The following is a 14,245-nucleotide window of genomic DNA, read 5'->3' on the forward strand; positions in this document are numbered from 1 at the left end:
TATTCTCAAAATTCCAAATGTGTCCCCTAGTGGGAAAAAAAAGTTGGTGACATTTGAAATCTTTATACACTGAATAATATTAATGTATTACATTAATATTGACATGAATATTAAAAAAATAGGAAGGTTTAAAAATTGATGATGTGCTATTAACTATGCAAATTATTTTTGTTTCTGATTTTCAACAATTGCCTCATCAATATAAAACTACTTTTAATTAAGTTAGTGGTCATGAACAAAATATTATTTTCTGACTACAGTATTAGCTTATTTTATAAAAAATGCTACTAACAATTAAATCTTCCAACAATTTTTTTAGTGTTAATCCTTAAAAAAAATTCTGCTTTCCACTGCCAATACTTCAACTGATACCCTGTGCTTTCACTTCACCCCAGCAGGTGGCGGCATCTGCCCGACATTATCTGAAACTAAACAGGCCTGATGATGGTGACTTCGCAGAAGGTGGCAATGGAAAACCCCTGCTCTATTTGTCAACTCCTTTAACTGAAGAGTATGATTTAGGAAGCAAGATTCATATGGATTTTAGCTGGTATTAAGGTCAAGAATTAAGGATTAAAAGACAATCTTGACAATAGATAACCCTCCTTTATTAATGAAGTTATTAAGGCGGGGGAATTCTTTGACACTTTTCAATGTCTTTTCCCCAGTTTGGTTTCATAAAAAGCTAAGAATCATTTTTTTAAAAAAATCTATATAGGTAGTCCTCAGTGACCCTCTGAAGTTACAACTGCACTGAAAAAAGTGAATTATGATTTTCACACTTACGGGCATTGCAGCATCCCGATAGTCATGTGATCAAAATTCAGTTGCTCGACAACTGATTCATACTTATGATGGTTGCTGTGTTCCACAATGGGGAAGTCAGATTCACTTAATAACCATGTTATTAACTTAACAACTGCAGTGATTCACTTAACACATGTGGCAAGAAAGGTCATAAAATGGGGCAAAACTCAGTAACTGCTTAGAAACAGAAATTTGGAGCTCAGTTGTAGTCATAAATCAAGGACTACCTGTAACAACTTTTCCCATCTGCGGATGTAACCTTTCTCAGTTTTAACCCCCTTATTCCTGTCATTGAAAGACCAGCTCTTCTCAAAGAAGACTTTCACTTGCTATTTGATTTCATTCTCTGCACCTTTGTACCTCTTCAGATTGGAGATCAGGAGAAATGAAAACTAATAATTAAAAACTAAAATATTAAAATTAAATATTTAAAATAATTAAAATAATTTTAAATAAATTAAATAATTAATAATTTTTAAAAATAGTTTTCTAAAACTCAATATGATGAACCATAGGTGGATAGCAAAACTGAAACAGAAGAATAGCATTTCAGCGTGGTCTTGCTAAACTGAAAATATACGGACTAAAAAAAAGTTTCTGTTATTTATTTTTAAATCACATTTAGAATAGTACAGTAATTTCTACAAAATGCTACTTATTATACATTCCAGTAATGAAGAATAGTGGGTTCTCTATATAGAGAAAACAAAAGCACAGTTGAGCAATACTTAGCCCAATTGACATGATTTAAAACAGAGAGGGCAAAGAAAGAGCAAAGACAGTACACAGCTGTTAAATGATGCAAATTTTGCACACATCTTAAAAAGTTTATGAGACTCTGTAAGAAAAAAAAAACAGCATTTCTAGAGTAGGGATATAACAAGACAGAAAACATGTTTGTATACAATGCCAGTGACACAAATTTAGTCAGCAAATCCCTTTAAAATATTTATTGCCAGTTTGATAATATATTTATCTGAATATAAATAATTTCAGTATGAGATTAAATGAATAAATGCAGACTTTAAAAAAGAACACTTATAAAAAGGTTTGTAGATAGTCTAAATCATGGATGTCCAAACTTTTGGTTTGCTTGGGCAGAAGTGAAGAGGAATTGTCTTGGGCCACTTATAAAATATACATATAATATAGTTAATATATATAAATCACAATAACAATATTAAAGTTTACAATCTTGTGTGCTACAAGACTAGCTGTCCAGAGACGCACGTAGCCCCAGGTTGGAAATATCTATTCTAAACACTGAGAGCTATTAATCAATTAGCTAGAAAAATAAACCAAAATCCCTTTCTATTGTTGACTACCAGTAGAGTCACATCAGACACACACCATTTTCACATCAGACAAAAGACCTTCTTTTTTCTTTTTAAAAGGATTTTAAGTCCAAAATGATGTATAACATGCTTGATAAAATACCCTTTTCAATTGATATAACGTGTTATACAAGGGGTCTCCAAATTTGGCAACTTTAAGACTTGTGGGCTTGTGAACTATGCTGGCTGGAGAATTCTGGGAGTTGAAGTCCACAAGTCTTAAAGTTGCCAAGTTTGGATTACACAGAAAAATAAAGTCTTTTGAAGTAAGCCTATACATGAAATTGCTGTGTATATATATCAATGCCACAAAACTGATGTGAATCTCAAATTCTCTTATTTATCATTCTTTAATTCACTTAATATTAATTCTCCTCTATTAGATCAAATGGAGAATTACTGTATTTTTTTGGAGTCCAAGACGCTCCGAAGTATAAGACAAACTTAGCTTTTGGGAAGGAAACCAAAGAAAAAAAACCTGCCTCTGCCTCCCCGCAATTTTGCCTCCCTGCAGAAAACAGCCATCGCCTATTACCGCTGCTACGTGTTTCATTTTCACCTCCACATCCATCCTCTGCGCATCCCATTTTCCACCCATTCCGATTCCCGCTGCCCAAAACAGGCTGAAAACAGGGCATGCAAAGGCTGAAAACGGCGTGGAAGCTGAAAACAGGATGCAGAAACCGAAAATGGGGCACACAAAGATGGCAATAGGTGATGGCAATCCCTGTAGCCTGAAACAGCTGATTGTCAGGAGGCCGATCCTACTAACAACCAGCTGCTTGTGCTAATCAGGCTGTGCTGAAGCTGACCAGGCTGTTTGCTGCAAGGAGGCAAATTGCTGGGAGGCAGAAGCCAAAGAGTGAAGTGGCGGCAAGGGGGCTTCCGCAACATTCACTGTATGATGCACAGACATTTTCACTCACTTTTAGGGGGAAAATATGTCTTATACACTGAAAAATACGCATATTGATTGTGCTAATCAGGCTGTTTATTCTCTTGGAATATCTCTGGAGACAATTTTTTTTCAAAAGTTTTGCTTCCTGAAAAAGCATTGGAGATTATATTTGCATTTAGTATAAAGGAATCTAATTTCAGAATGACCATGTCACAGGAATTTTAAAAAAAATGACATTCACTTTTAATAACTACAATGTATTTATTCACATTATGTTTCTAACATGCTGAGTGAGTCCAACAGAACCAAAAGTGATTTGCTGCCTATTTTCATTTGTAGTCAGATTTTTCTAGCTGCAGTATCCAAACAACAGTCAGTCGGCATTGATGATTTCCAGTGGCCTTGATACTGTTTTTCCATTATGGCAATGTTCTGGGTAAACTGATTGCCCCTAACCCTTTGGGAAAGAATTCCAAGTGTGAATGCAGAATATGAATCTTCAGTTACATCTTGCACTGGTCTTGTATGCTATAAGCTTGTCAACCAGCTGAATGGAATTGGTGCTCTGTAGATGGATTCCAAGAAAACTCAATGAAACCCATTGCTTTCCAAGCAATTTTCACTGGCCCCACTAACACATCTTCGAACTGCTTGTCATTGATGACCCATCTGATCTGTGGATCAACAAAGATGCTTCCTTGATCTTAAGTATCAGTTATTCTTGGAAACATTTGTCTCCAGTAACTAAAACTTCCTTATTCATTGCTTTCACAAAATATGCCATTATTACAAATTTTATGTGAAGCAAAGTTAAAAATACCAATTAGGTCAACAAATGACTAAAACACATGAAGAACCGTTATAGGTACTGGGCATGGCTAGTCTAGTGAAGAGAAAGACCAAGACAGACATGATAGCAGTGTTCCAATATTTGAGGGGCTCCTGCAGAGAAGAGGTCAGGCTATGTTCCAAGATAGAAACTGATCAAGGAGAAATTCAACCTAGAAACAAGGATAAATTTTGTGGGACATTGGAACAATCAACCAATGGAACATCTTGCCTTCAAGTTTTCATCACTGGAGGCTTTCAAGAAGAAATTGGACTGCCATTTGTCAGATATTCTCCTCCTTGAGCAAGGAGGGGGGATTTTGGACTAGATGAACTACGAAGTCACTTCCAACTCTGTTAATCTGTTAAAGTGGCTCACGTTTTTCTATCCTGGAATCAAAATTTTTTCAGAGTGTTTTTTTTTTTAATGTAATGTGATGGTCTCACTTGGCTGTCCCATTCACTTATGTAAAACAATAGTTGGTATATCCAAACTGTATTCCAAGCATAAAACTACTACTTTTGGATCTTTCAGCTGTACTTTGTGTATTGGACATGCATCAACAATTTCATGTTTTTTTCATGTGTGCAGCAATATATAATATTATTAACAACATAAAATTTCTATAAAATGGTATGTGGTAGGTTAAATTACAGGCTTCTTTTGGGATTAGCAACCAAAAATCAGTAAGGTATAGCCAAAAATATAAGAGATAGCCAAAAATGTTCAACTACCAAAGCCAAATTATTTAGCTAATTTATATAGGAATTGAGAAACAGGCTTCATAAATGCCTATTGTATTTAAATTATGACTGTCACATAGTTTTTACAACTATTTCAAATACTGGATTTTTCTTTTAGCTCCTAAGAGCAATGACAGGATATTGGCCGAACAGTTCTCATCAGGAAATTTACAAGTATCTACCGTGTTTCTCATAAAATAGGTGTTGGTTCTTACCTGATATGCCCCTTCTCGGCGAGCTGCGAGGAGCATCCAGAGAGTGGGAGGTGCTTCTGAGTCCTCTTCTCACAGGCTGAGCTTCAATTGAGGAACGCTCCGCACCCTCACGTGGCTCCATGCAGCGTTCCCCAGTTTTTGCGAGGACGAGAAGGAAAGACTATGTGCTCATCCTAGCAACACTAGTGGATCCTTGGCTGAAACAAGTTCCCTCACCAGACAGAGAAATTAGGGTGGGGCTGGATGCTCCTCGTGGTTCACCGAGAAGGGGCGTATCAGGTAAGAACCAACGCCCATTCTCCCTCGAGCCGCTCAGAGCATCCAGAGAGTGGGACATACCAAAGCTTGGCAGTCCTACGGGAGGGACTCCGTCTGGGCCGGAAGCCCCTCCGGGTCACTGATGACCCTCTGTAGGACTCGTCAGCCAAACGAGGCCTCCGCTGAGGCATATACGTCTATCTTGTAATGCCTAATGAAAGGAGACGGGGAGGCCAAGGTGGCCGCCCGGCATATGTCAGTGATTGGAGCTTGGGTGGCCCAGGCCGCTGAAGTAGCTGCACTCCTAGTGGAATGAGTGGTGATTCCACTGGGTGCGGGGAGGGATTGTGATAGGTAACATTTGGAGATAGTTGCCCTAATCCAGCGGCTGATGGTTGAGGGGGGTACCCTGAGCCCCAATGACCTGGACTGAAAGGAAAGGAAAAGGGATTCGATCTTCTCAGAGGTTGGGTGCGCTTGATGTAAATGCGCAAGGCCCGTCTCACATCTAAAGTGTGCCAAAGAACTTCCCTGTCCCTCAAGGGTCTGGGGCAAAAGTTTGGTAGGACCAATTCCTGGGACCTGTGGAAGGGTGAGTTGATTTGGGCAGGAAAGTGGGGTCGGGACGGAGGACCACCCGGTCGGTGTGGAACACGCAGAGGTCCTTCCTGACCGACAAGGCTGCGATCTCTGAAACTCGCCGTGCGGATGTAATGGCCACCAGAAAAACTACCTTAAACGTTAAAAATTGAAGAGAGGACTCCCTTAGGGGTTCAAACGGGGGTCTCGTGAGCGAGACAAGGACCTTGTTGAGGTCCCAGGTAGGGTATCTGTGGACGGTTGGAGCGCACAGGTTGGTGGCACCCCTGAGGAAGGCCCTGACCCGAGGGTGGTGGGAGAGGGAACTGAAGCTGTCACAAGAGACAATGGTTGACAGGGCTGCGACTTGCCGCCTCAGGATGTTAGGAGAAAGCCCCTTGAGCAGGCCCTCCTGGAGGAAATCCAGAACCTGGGCAATAGAGGGGGAAAGGGGGTTGACTTGGGACTTATGACACCACTTACAGAAGCCATTCCAAGTGGCATCATAAATCCGAGTGGTTGAGGGCTGCCTGGCGGCTAGGGTGGTGTCAATTACCTTACTGGAGAACTTCTTTAAACAGTTCCGCTCAACCTCCAAATGGCTAATGGCTCTTAATGAGAGGAGGTTGGACTCTGCCCAATGACAGAGACGTTCGGCCTCCCTCATCAACTGAATAGACTGAGTGCCCCCTTGCCTGTTGATATGAGCCTTGGCCGTGACGTTGTCCATGAGGATGAGGACATGACGTTTGTGCACCTGAGGGAGGAAGCTTCACAGAGCCAGATGGACGGCGTGAAGCTCCAGCCAGTTGATGCTGCACCCTTGTTCTATCCTCGACCATCTGCCCTGTGCCGCGAGCGAGTTGATGTGAGCGCCCCAACCGGATAAGCTGGTGTCTGTGGTAAGGGTAAGCCTCTGGGCTCTTTGAAGAGATGGCCCTTGTTGATGGCGGGGTTGGTCCACCAGAGGAGGGACGTGAGGACCTGTGGAGGTACCTGGACCCTGGACTTCGAGTTGCTTCTTCCGGATCTTTGGAAAGGGAGCAGGAACCACTGCAGGGACCTGCTGTGTAAACGGGCACAGGGAACAATGGAAATGCATGAGACCATCTTACCTAACAATTTGGAAAGGTCAAGTAAGGATGCCCTCCTAGAGCGCCTAATTTGTTTGACCAGACTTTGGATACTGAGGAACCTGTCTGAGGAGAGGAAGACCTTTTCTGAAACCGAATCGATTACGGCCCCCAGGTGAGTGATTCGGGTGGAGGGAGCCAGCTGGCTCTTTTTCCAATTGATAAGGAACCCGTGGGCTTGGAGGGCGGAAAGGGTAGCCCTGGTGTCCCTTTCTGCCTGGTGTTTGGAGGAAGACAGGATGAGAATATCGTCCAGATAGCAATGAAGTCGTAGGGGAAGGCTTCTGAGGTGAGCCGCTAGGGCCGCGAGGACCTTAGTGGAGGTCCTCGGAGCTGATGCTAGGCCAAAGGGGAGGGCCACATATTGAAAGTGAAGGTTGTTATAACAGAATCTAAGGAATTTTTGGTGGGAGGGCCGGATTGGGATATGTAGATAGGCTTCAGAGAGGTCTATAGAGGATAGTCAGTCTCCCTGCCTGGTACCCAAGAGGATAGATTGCAAAGTGTGCATCCTGAATTTGCGCTGAATTAAGTGACAGTTAAGTCATTTTAAATCTAAAATGGCCCTCCATCCCCCGGAATGTTTGGGGACCACAAAGAGGTGGGAGTAAAATCCCCGTCCTCGCTGGGCTGGGGAAATGGGTTGGATGGCCTGAATGTTGAGAAGGTGTTGGATGGCGGCATCCATCAGTTGGCGTTTGGCGGGATCCCTTGAGGGGAGGGATGCCATGAAGAAGTCAGAGGGGGCTGAATGAAACTCAAGGGCGAGACCAAACCTGATGGTGTCTCTAACCCAGGCATCGGTGGTGGATGCATCCCACTGGGCGGCGAAGTGTCTCAGGCAGCTGCCAATGGGGAGAGAACGTACTCTATCTGGGATGACAGAAGAGTCTTCCCCCTGATCCCCTATAGGGTTTCCTATAGCTGCCTCCCCTTCTGCTTCTGTTGCGATCTTGGGGTTGGGATCGGAAGGAAGGGGTCTCGGGTATCTGGGCGGAAAGGGGGGCTGATAGAAGGGACAGGGGGAGCCTCTTTGAAAGGGCTGAGGGCCTCTGGATTCTGACCTCTGGAAGAGGGAGGGAAGAAACTTTTTCTTACTGCGGCCCTCGACCAACAGGGGATCTAAGGCTGGGCCGAACAGTTTGTCTCCCTTAATGGGAGTGGAGGCTAGTTTAACTTTATTTTTAACGTCCGCCTGCCAGTGTTTGAGCCAGAGCAGGCGGCGGGCCGTAACGTGTGAGGTTATAGCCCTAGAGGAGAATTTCACTGATTGGTAAGTGGCGTCGGCTGAGAATTCCACTGCCACCACAAGCTTGGCTATATCCTGATGTGCACGTACGTTGGAGGTGGGAACGTGCTGCTTCAATTGGCGAAGCCACCGGATTGTGAAGAAAGAGGCGGCCATGGCTGATCTAATGGCCCAAGCATCGGATAGGTGGGCACAGCGTAAGGCCAGTTCCTCTCATTTGTTCTTGGGCTTCAGCGCCTCCAGGGCCTCACTAGGGGAAGAGGAGGACGCTAGGGCCACAATGGGCTGATCTACCCCGGGATGTCCAGTAGGTTAGCAAAGTCCGGGTCAAGATTAAAGAATCTCTTGTCCTGACTGGAAGGCGCCGGGGGGAGGGGTGGTGGAAGCCAGCTGCTTCGCCACAAGGTCGGAGAAAATGGGTGGGGCCAGAATGACCTCGGCCTCCACCACGGGCTGCTTGAATATGGAGTCCTCTGGGGCCTCTGAAGTGGGAGGGGGGATGGAGACTGAGGAAGTAGGCCAGAAACGTTTTTGGCTTTAAACAAAAGGGATTTAAACATGTGAGGCTTGAACAGACCCACGAGTGGGGGTTGGTCAGGGGAAAGCCCCTCATCCTCCGACATCTCCCACTCAGTCAGTTCTCCCTCTAGGAGGGGCTCGCTGTAGCAGGAAGATCCCATCCGGGATTCTTCTTCCTCCTCCCTGGGATAGTCAAGGGCCCCTTCCTCCTCCTCCTGGTCCCTTTCCAGAAGAGGGCTATCCCTCTGTAAGAGTACCTGACCATTAGGAGGATCCGATCCTGGAAGGGATCTGATGGACAGAGACTCATGTCCGGGGGCTCTTGGGGAGGTGCCGGGTCTGGACATCTGTTGCAGCCCCTCCGTAATACTTTGGCGGATAGCCAGTTCCATCCAAGCTTTGATGTGAGCTGGAACCTCCATTGTGGAGGGATCCTCTGGCGCAGACCAGCGGTCGTAGGCGTGAAGGTGGCTTCAGGAGTCCGTCTGGTCAGTGGTCCCAGGGCCTGATGACCCTAAGGGGAGCTGTGCCTGGATTGGGAAGAAAGGTCTAGAGGGGGAAGTTGAGTAGAAGTGGAGGCTGGAGGCACCTGTGGTGACTGCCTGGAATGCCTATCAAACTCCTTTTCCAAGGCCTTATGGTGCCTTAAGGCGTCTTGCTGAGGCCTTGGAAGGTTCCGTAGCCTGCCTGCGCAAGTGGTAAGACTTTGATTTAGCCTTCAAAGAAGGGCGTTTAGAGGAATTGTCACCTGCCATTTTAATAAATGAAAGTGTATAAAGTTCACTAGAGGCAGTTGGCTCACCTAGAGTTCAGCCTACGACCAAGGCCAGGTGATCTCCGAGTTGGCCCACACCCCCTTTTGGAATTTAGTATGAACTATGAAGCCAGAGGGAATTACTTGAAGACAGTCAAAGGATATAAATATACAAAAAGGTATTGATATATATGATATTATTTATATATATATATATATATATATATATATATATATATATATATATATATATATATAATCTTTCTTATCTGATAGTAGATATGATTATATGATTGAAGATTAATCACAAGATTCTTTCTTCTTTACTTTTTTTTTTTTTGATAAAAGGTTAATTAATTGGACTGTACCACTATGCAGCCAGAAAACAAAGGTTGGCTAAAGTAATGACTGAATTTGCCAAATGAACGCCTGAGGCCCGGAACAGAGAGGCCTAGCTCCAGACGAAGACTGAAGGGGGTGGGGACTGCTGGACTTTGTCCCGAGTGGAGCTGCGGGAAGCCAACAACGTGCCAGACCAGGTTGGTCAGAGTGGCACCCTAAAATAGAGCTCGAGACCCAGGGGGTCAGAAGGGAGCAGAGTCAACCGCAGCAAGCAAGAATAAAGACAAAAAAGGCGCCTGACCACGAGGCGGCGCCAAGATGGCGGCCGCGAGCTGAGCTATCGTTGGGGCCTCTCGGGATGGAAGGGAGGGCTCCTCCGGCTAGCTCAGCGTGCCTAGAGGGCTGTAAGGAGGAATTTAGCCCTTCCCTTAACGTCGGCGTTCCAGTGGGGGGAAAACCAGCGTTGCCCTCGGGAGAAAATTTAACAAGCCACTGAGGCGGCACGGAGGCAGAGACTGAAGTGGCAATGGGGGCAGCGCCAAAGCGCTGCGATCCTGCCCACTCAAGCCCCTGGGGTGAGGGAAACACCTCCCATTGGGTCAATACTCTTTGAGCAGGGGCTAGGAAGCGAAGCAAACCTGATTTCTTATAGAAAGATGAAATGAGGAGAGAAGAAACCTGGATTAGCCAAGGAGCCTTCTGCAAAACAGCCTGCTTTCTCAGAGGCTGAGCAAAAACTGGGGAACGCTGCATGGAGCCACGTGAGGGGGCGGAGCATTCCTCAATTGAAGCTCAGCCTGTGAGAAGAGGACTCAGAAGCACCTCCCACTCTCTGGATGCTCCGAGCGGCTTGAGGGAGAATAAGGCCGGGTCTTATATTTTTTTGAGCCCCGAAAAAACGGCTAGGCCGTCTTTTCGGGAGTGACTTAATTCCCTCCCTTGCATCCTCATCTAGAGCGCCCCATGGGCAGCCTCGCCACCAGCCGCTCCTAGTGGGTGATCATGGCGAAGTGCAGAGAGCTCCCTACTCCCACCAAACACCTTTGCTGCAGACCCAAGACCTTTGGCACCCACCACTGTTGCTTTCCCTTCTGCCCATTCCGCCGCCAAATTTGGAGCTGCCGCTTCCATGTTTGGAGTGCCGCTGCCATTTGGAGTCCTGCCGCCATTTGGAGCACTACCATCATGTTTGGAGCTGCCACTTCCGCATTTGGAGCTGCCGCCGTGTTGTATCTGATTAGAACCTAGATAGGTCCTTCTAAAAACTTTAAATCAATGGCAAATCACTTCATGATGCAGACAAGAAAATTATATGGGCATGCCCAAATTCATATATTTCTAAATCTGTAGAAGCTAACTCCCTTTTCTTTAGTCATAATGGTACTTGTGAATGCCTATTTCCTCCTTCATTGATATCATTCAGATCTTCCAGCTCACAAAAGTAGTTTTTCAGGAAGTTACAATGATTTGAAAAGGACAAAAAGAATTAGGAAGGGTTGATTTACAAGTGTGATTTATTTTGCAGTTATCAACATTCAGTTCATATTATCTCCACTTTCATTTTATTTGAAACATATTGGACCAAAAATAGCTGGTAGAGCATACTGTCATGTACAGCAGATTACAAGACAAAATTTAATTCTGTATGCCTTAAATTATATTACAACATTTCCCCAATATTGTACCTAACAAAAACAAAATTTTATATTATTAATTATTTAAAACATTTTTCATTGCCCTGTGTTAAAATTAAATGCACACATGAATTTTGTAAGTGCACCAGTCTTAGTATTCCACAACATAATATCTTCCGGATTATTAGACTATATATAGTAACACCTCAATCAGCATGTCATGTGAATTATAGGAGTTACAGTTCAACTCATTACAAAGCATCGGATTGGTGGCCAATGATGTCTTATTGTAACTGATTTAAAATAGAAACTTTTTTTACAATGAGTTTTCTTTGGGTATTGATAAATAGACTTTTAGGACATTCAACTCAAAGTAAACATTTCTTAGACAAATATTGAGGAGGCTGGGAACAAATGGCTTTCTAAAAATATATAAATTTGTGAGGAAAGAATTGGGTGGTCATTTTTTCTGAATTTTTCAGAAAAATTCAGGAGAAGGAATTCTCCAACAATTTCCCAATGGCAGGAGTCTCAGGAGTTAATACAATCTTCTATCTATCTTCCTTGAGAGGTAACTAAATTATGGGAAGTCAGAGAAACCAAGAAAAAAATTATTGTACCATGAAAGACAAGAACCTACAGCTACTGCCCCATCATCAAGTAGAAGAATGCTCTACAAAGATTTCATCAAGATTATCTCCTTCTTTGGGAAGATTTCTATTTTTCCCATCAAGTTGAATATGCATTGGCAAGAAAAATATTACAAATCATTGTTACTATTGATCAATTTAATATGGCTAGTCATTCCAAAAAATTCTGGGTAGTTTATAATATTCAGTTATGCAATTCAAAACTATGAGAGTTCTTTGAACATTTCTAGAACTTTTGCAAACACAAAAGTTTTGTTTATCAAATGTTATATTATTTTATATAGAAAAGTGTAGAATCTTCCAGGAAAACATGTCTTGTTTTTTTATGAAGTACATTCACTTTATTATTATTTATTAATAAATGTATCCATCTTTAAGAAGCCAAAATGCTGTTTCTGTTAGACAGCTATTTCTCTGATCATTATCTAAAGCTTCCTGCACTGAGAAATACACATACACATTTAGCAATAAAGATTTACTTGATTAATATGTTTTCTAACCAATCAATTCAACTTAATTCTGTTGAAAGGCCCGGCTTACAAAGTATTGTTTAGGTTAAAATATTTATTTTACCTATTTCCTGCACAGAATACTATAGGCAGTAATGAATTATTATGACATACAGCTCTATTTGCATGGCTGAAAGATACAGTTGAATATTACTTTTCTTTCAAGTGGGAACCACCTGACTACGCATTTAACATTTTGCCCTGGGCTGCCTAGCCAACTCATAATCAGGATATTATAATGTGATATTTGGCTTGAAAAAAACTTAATGTCCTAATCTGTAAGCCATGGATAAGTAAATACTACCACAGTTAATAACCACTCAAAATCTGATTTACAGAAACAAACGTACAAGAAAATAAAACTGCAACAGGAGTAACTGAAAACGCCCTTTTTATATTTCTAACTCACTTTTGTTTCCCAAAAACTCTGAATGGCAGATATTGTTCTCTCCCACTCTCTGCCCCTGTCCATGTGATCCTCACATTACCAGAGAATTTGGGCGAGAGTTGCTAACTAGTTCAGCTCCTCAGTGAACTTTGTGGCAAGGCAGCACCCAGAAGGATGTATACGACTACGAAGAAATCAGTTCGTTTCTACTATCCAAGTTAAAACTTTGTTATTTTTCCTTGCAAGCAGAAATTAGGTTCTTTATGCTATAGATTGGCATCCACTACACGATGCACAAAAATATAGCTCAAACTGGAACGAGAAAATAAACTACTAAATGCATTATGCCATTCTGGATAATAGAGTTTTAAAAATGAGTTCTACAAAACAAAGGAAAAGGGACTCCCACGCTCGCCTGGATGAGAATTGCAAATTTGAGAGCACCCACAAACTCTACCGTAGTATCTCCTGTTAAATGCTGCTAACTTCACAAGCTTTTCGAGTATAAACCAAGGCTTGATTAACACAGAAGTCTTTACAGAAGAAACTAGGGTGGGATAATACGGTTGTACACATGCTCGAGGAAAGACGGAAGCTGTGAACTAAGTTTCCCAAAAGCCAAGCTAAGACTTGGGCATTCATCCCGTGAAAGAGCTACACCACACTCTTCTCCGTCTACTCCCATCTTAGCTATTTCTCATTTAACATTTGAAACGTGCAATTTAAACAAAGTCATACCTTTCTCTTGCCCCAAATCTGCAGCGGTTAATTATCCTGAAGCATCACTTTAGAAATTTATGAGTGATTCAGGATTCTTGATATCCCGCGCGGGTTTCCTAAATGTGGAATCGATTACCTTCCGAATTAGAAGCAACACCTCGTCTAGTGGTGGCAACGCCTTCTGGAAAATTGAGTCCTACAACTGTTTTAGAGCTTCCAATGAAGCCAGGCGTTTAGGAGAGCTCAAACTACACTACCCATAAGCCCATTCTCTTCACCTGAGCTTCCAAATGAAACCAGGAGAACTGGTTTGATTACTAAGAGTTTCACCTTGGGCCGGAAAGAGAGACAAGGAGAGAATAGCTCAGTTTACATTTTGTTTTGTGTGGAGTTTATTTACTTTAGCCAGGCTTTATCTTAATGAATATTTAACTACGTATGTATTCTTGCTCTATCGTCTCCCATTTTTCTCAGCCTTAAAAATTTGTAGGATATAAAAAAGCCAGGGAAGGTAGAAGTTAACATCTGCCATTACAGAATGTAGGTTTCAAAAATGTATGAAATATAGAAATATAAGATAAGATCTTATTTTTCAAATTACCTGAGAAACTTTGAATTGCGAGCAAGCAGGCAAATTGGGGTAGACCAGCAGCTGTAGAAGTTACTATTAGAAGGGGACAAAAT

At 42.8% G+C, this 14,245-nt stretch overlaps 1 protein-coding gene across 2 annotated transcripts in view; it reads right to left on the reverse strand.

Moving 5' to 3' along the window:
- The window catches only part of MACC1 (MET transcriptional regulator MACC1), a 30,477-nt gene extending 16,529 nt beyond the window's left edge, over positions 1–13,948 (reverse strand). The window contains exon 1 of one of the 2 annotated variants that reach the window (XM_026706377.2): positions 13,580–13,948. The gene's annotated coding sequence lies outside the window, so the exon portion shown is untranslated. The remainder of the gene's footprint in view (positions 1–13,579) is intronic. The other variant, XM_087917584.1, reaches the window with a different exon arrangement.
- Between the last annotated feature and the right edge of the window lie 297 nt (positions 13,949–14,245).

This window comes from Pseudonaja textilis, chromosome Z, assembly GCF_049901715.1.
Source record: "Pseudonaja textilis isolate UNSWEBS1 chromosome Z, rPseTex1.2, whole genome shotgun sequence".
Taxonomy (NCBI): Eukaryota; Metazoa; Chordata; class Lepidosauria; order Squamata; family Elapidae; genus Pseudonaja; species Pseudonaja textilis.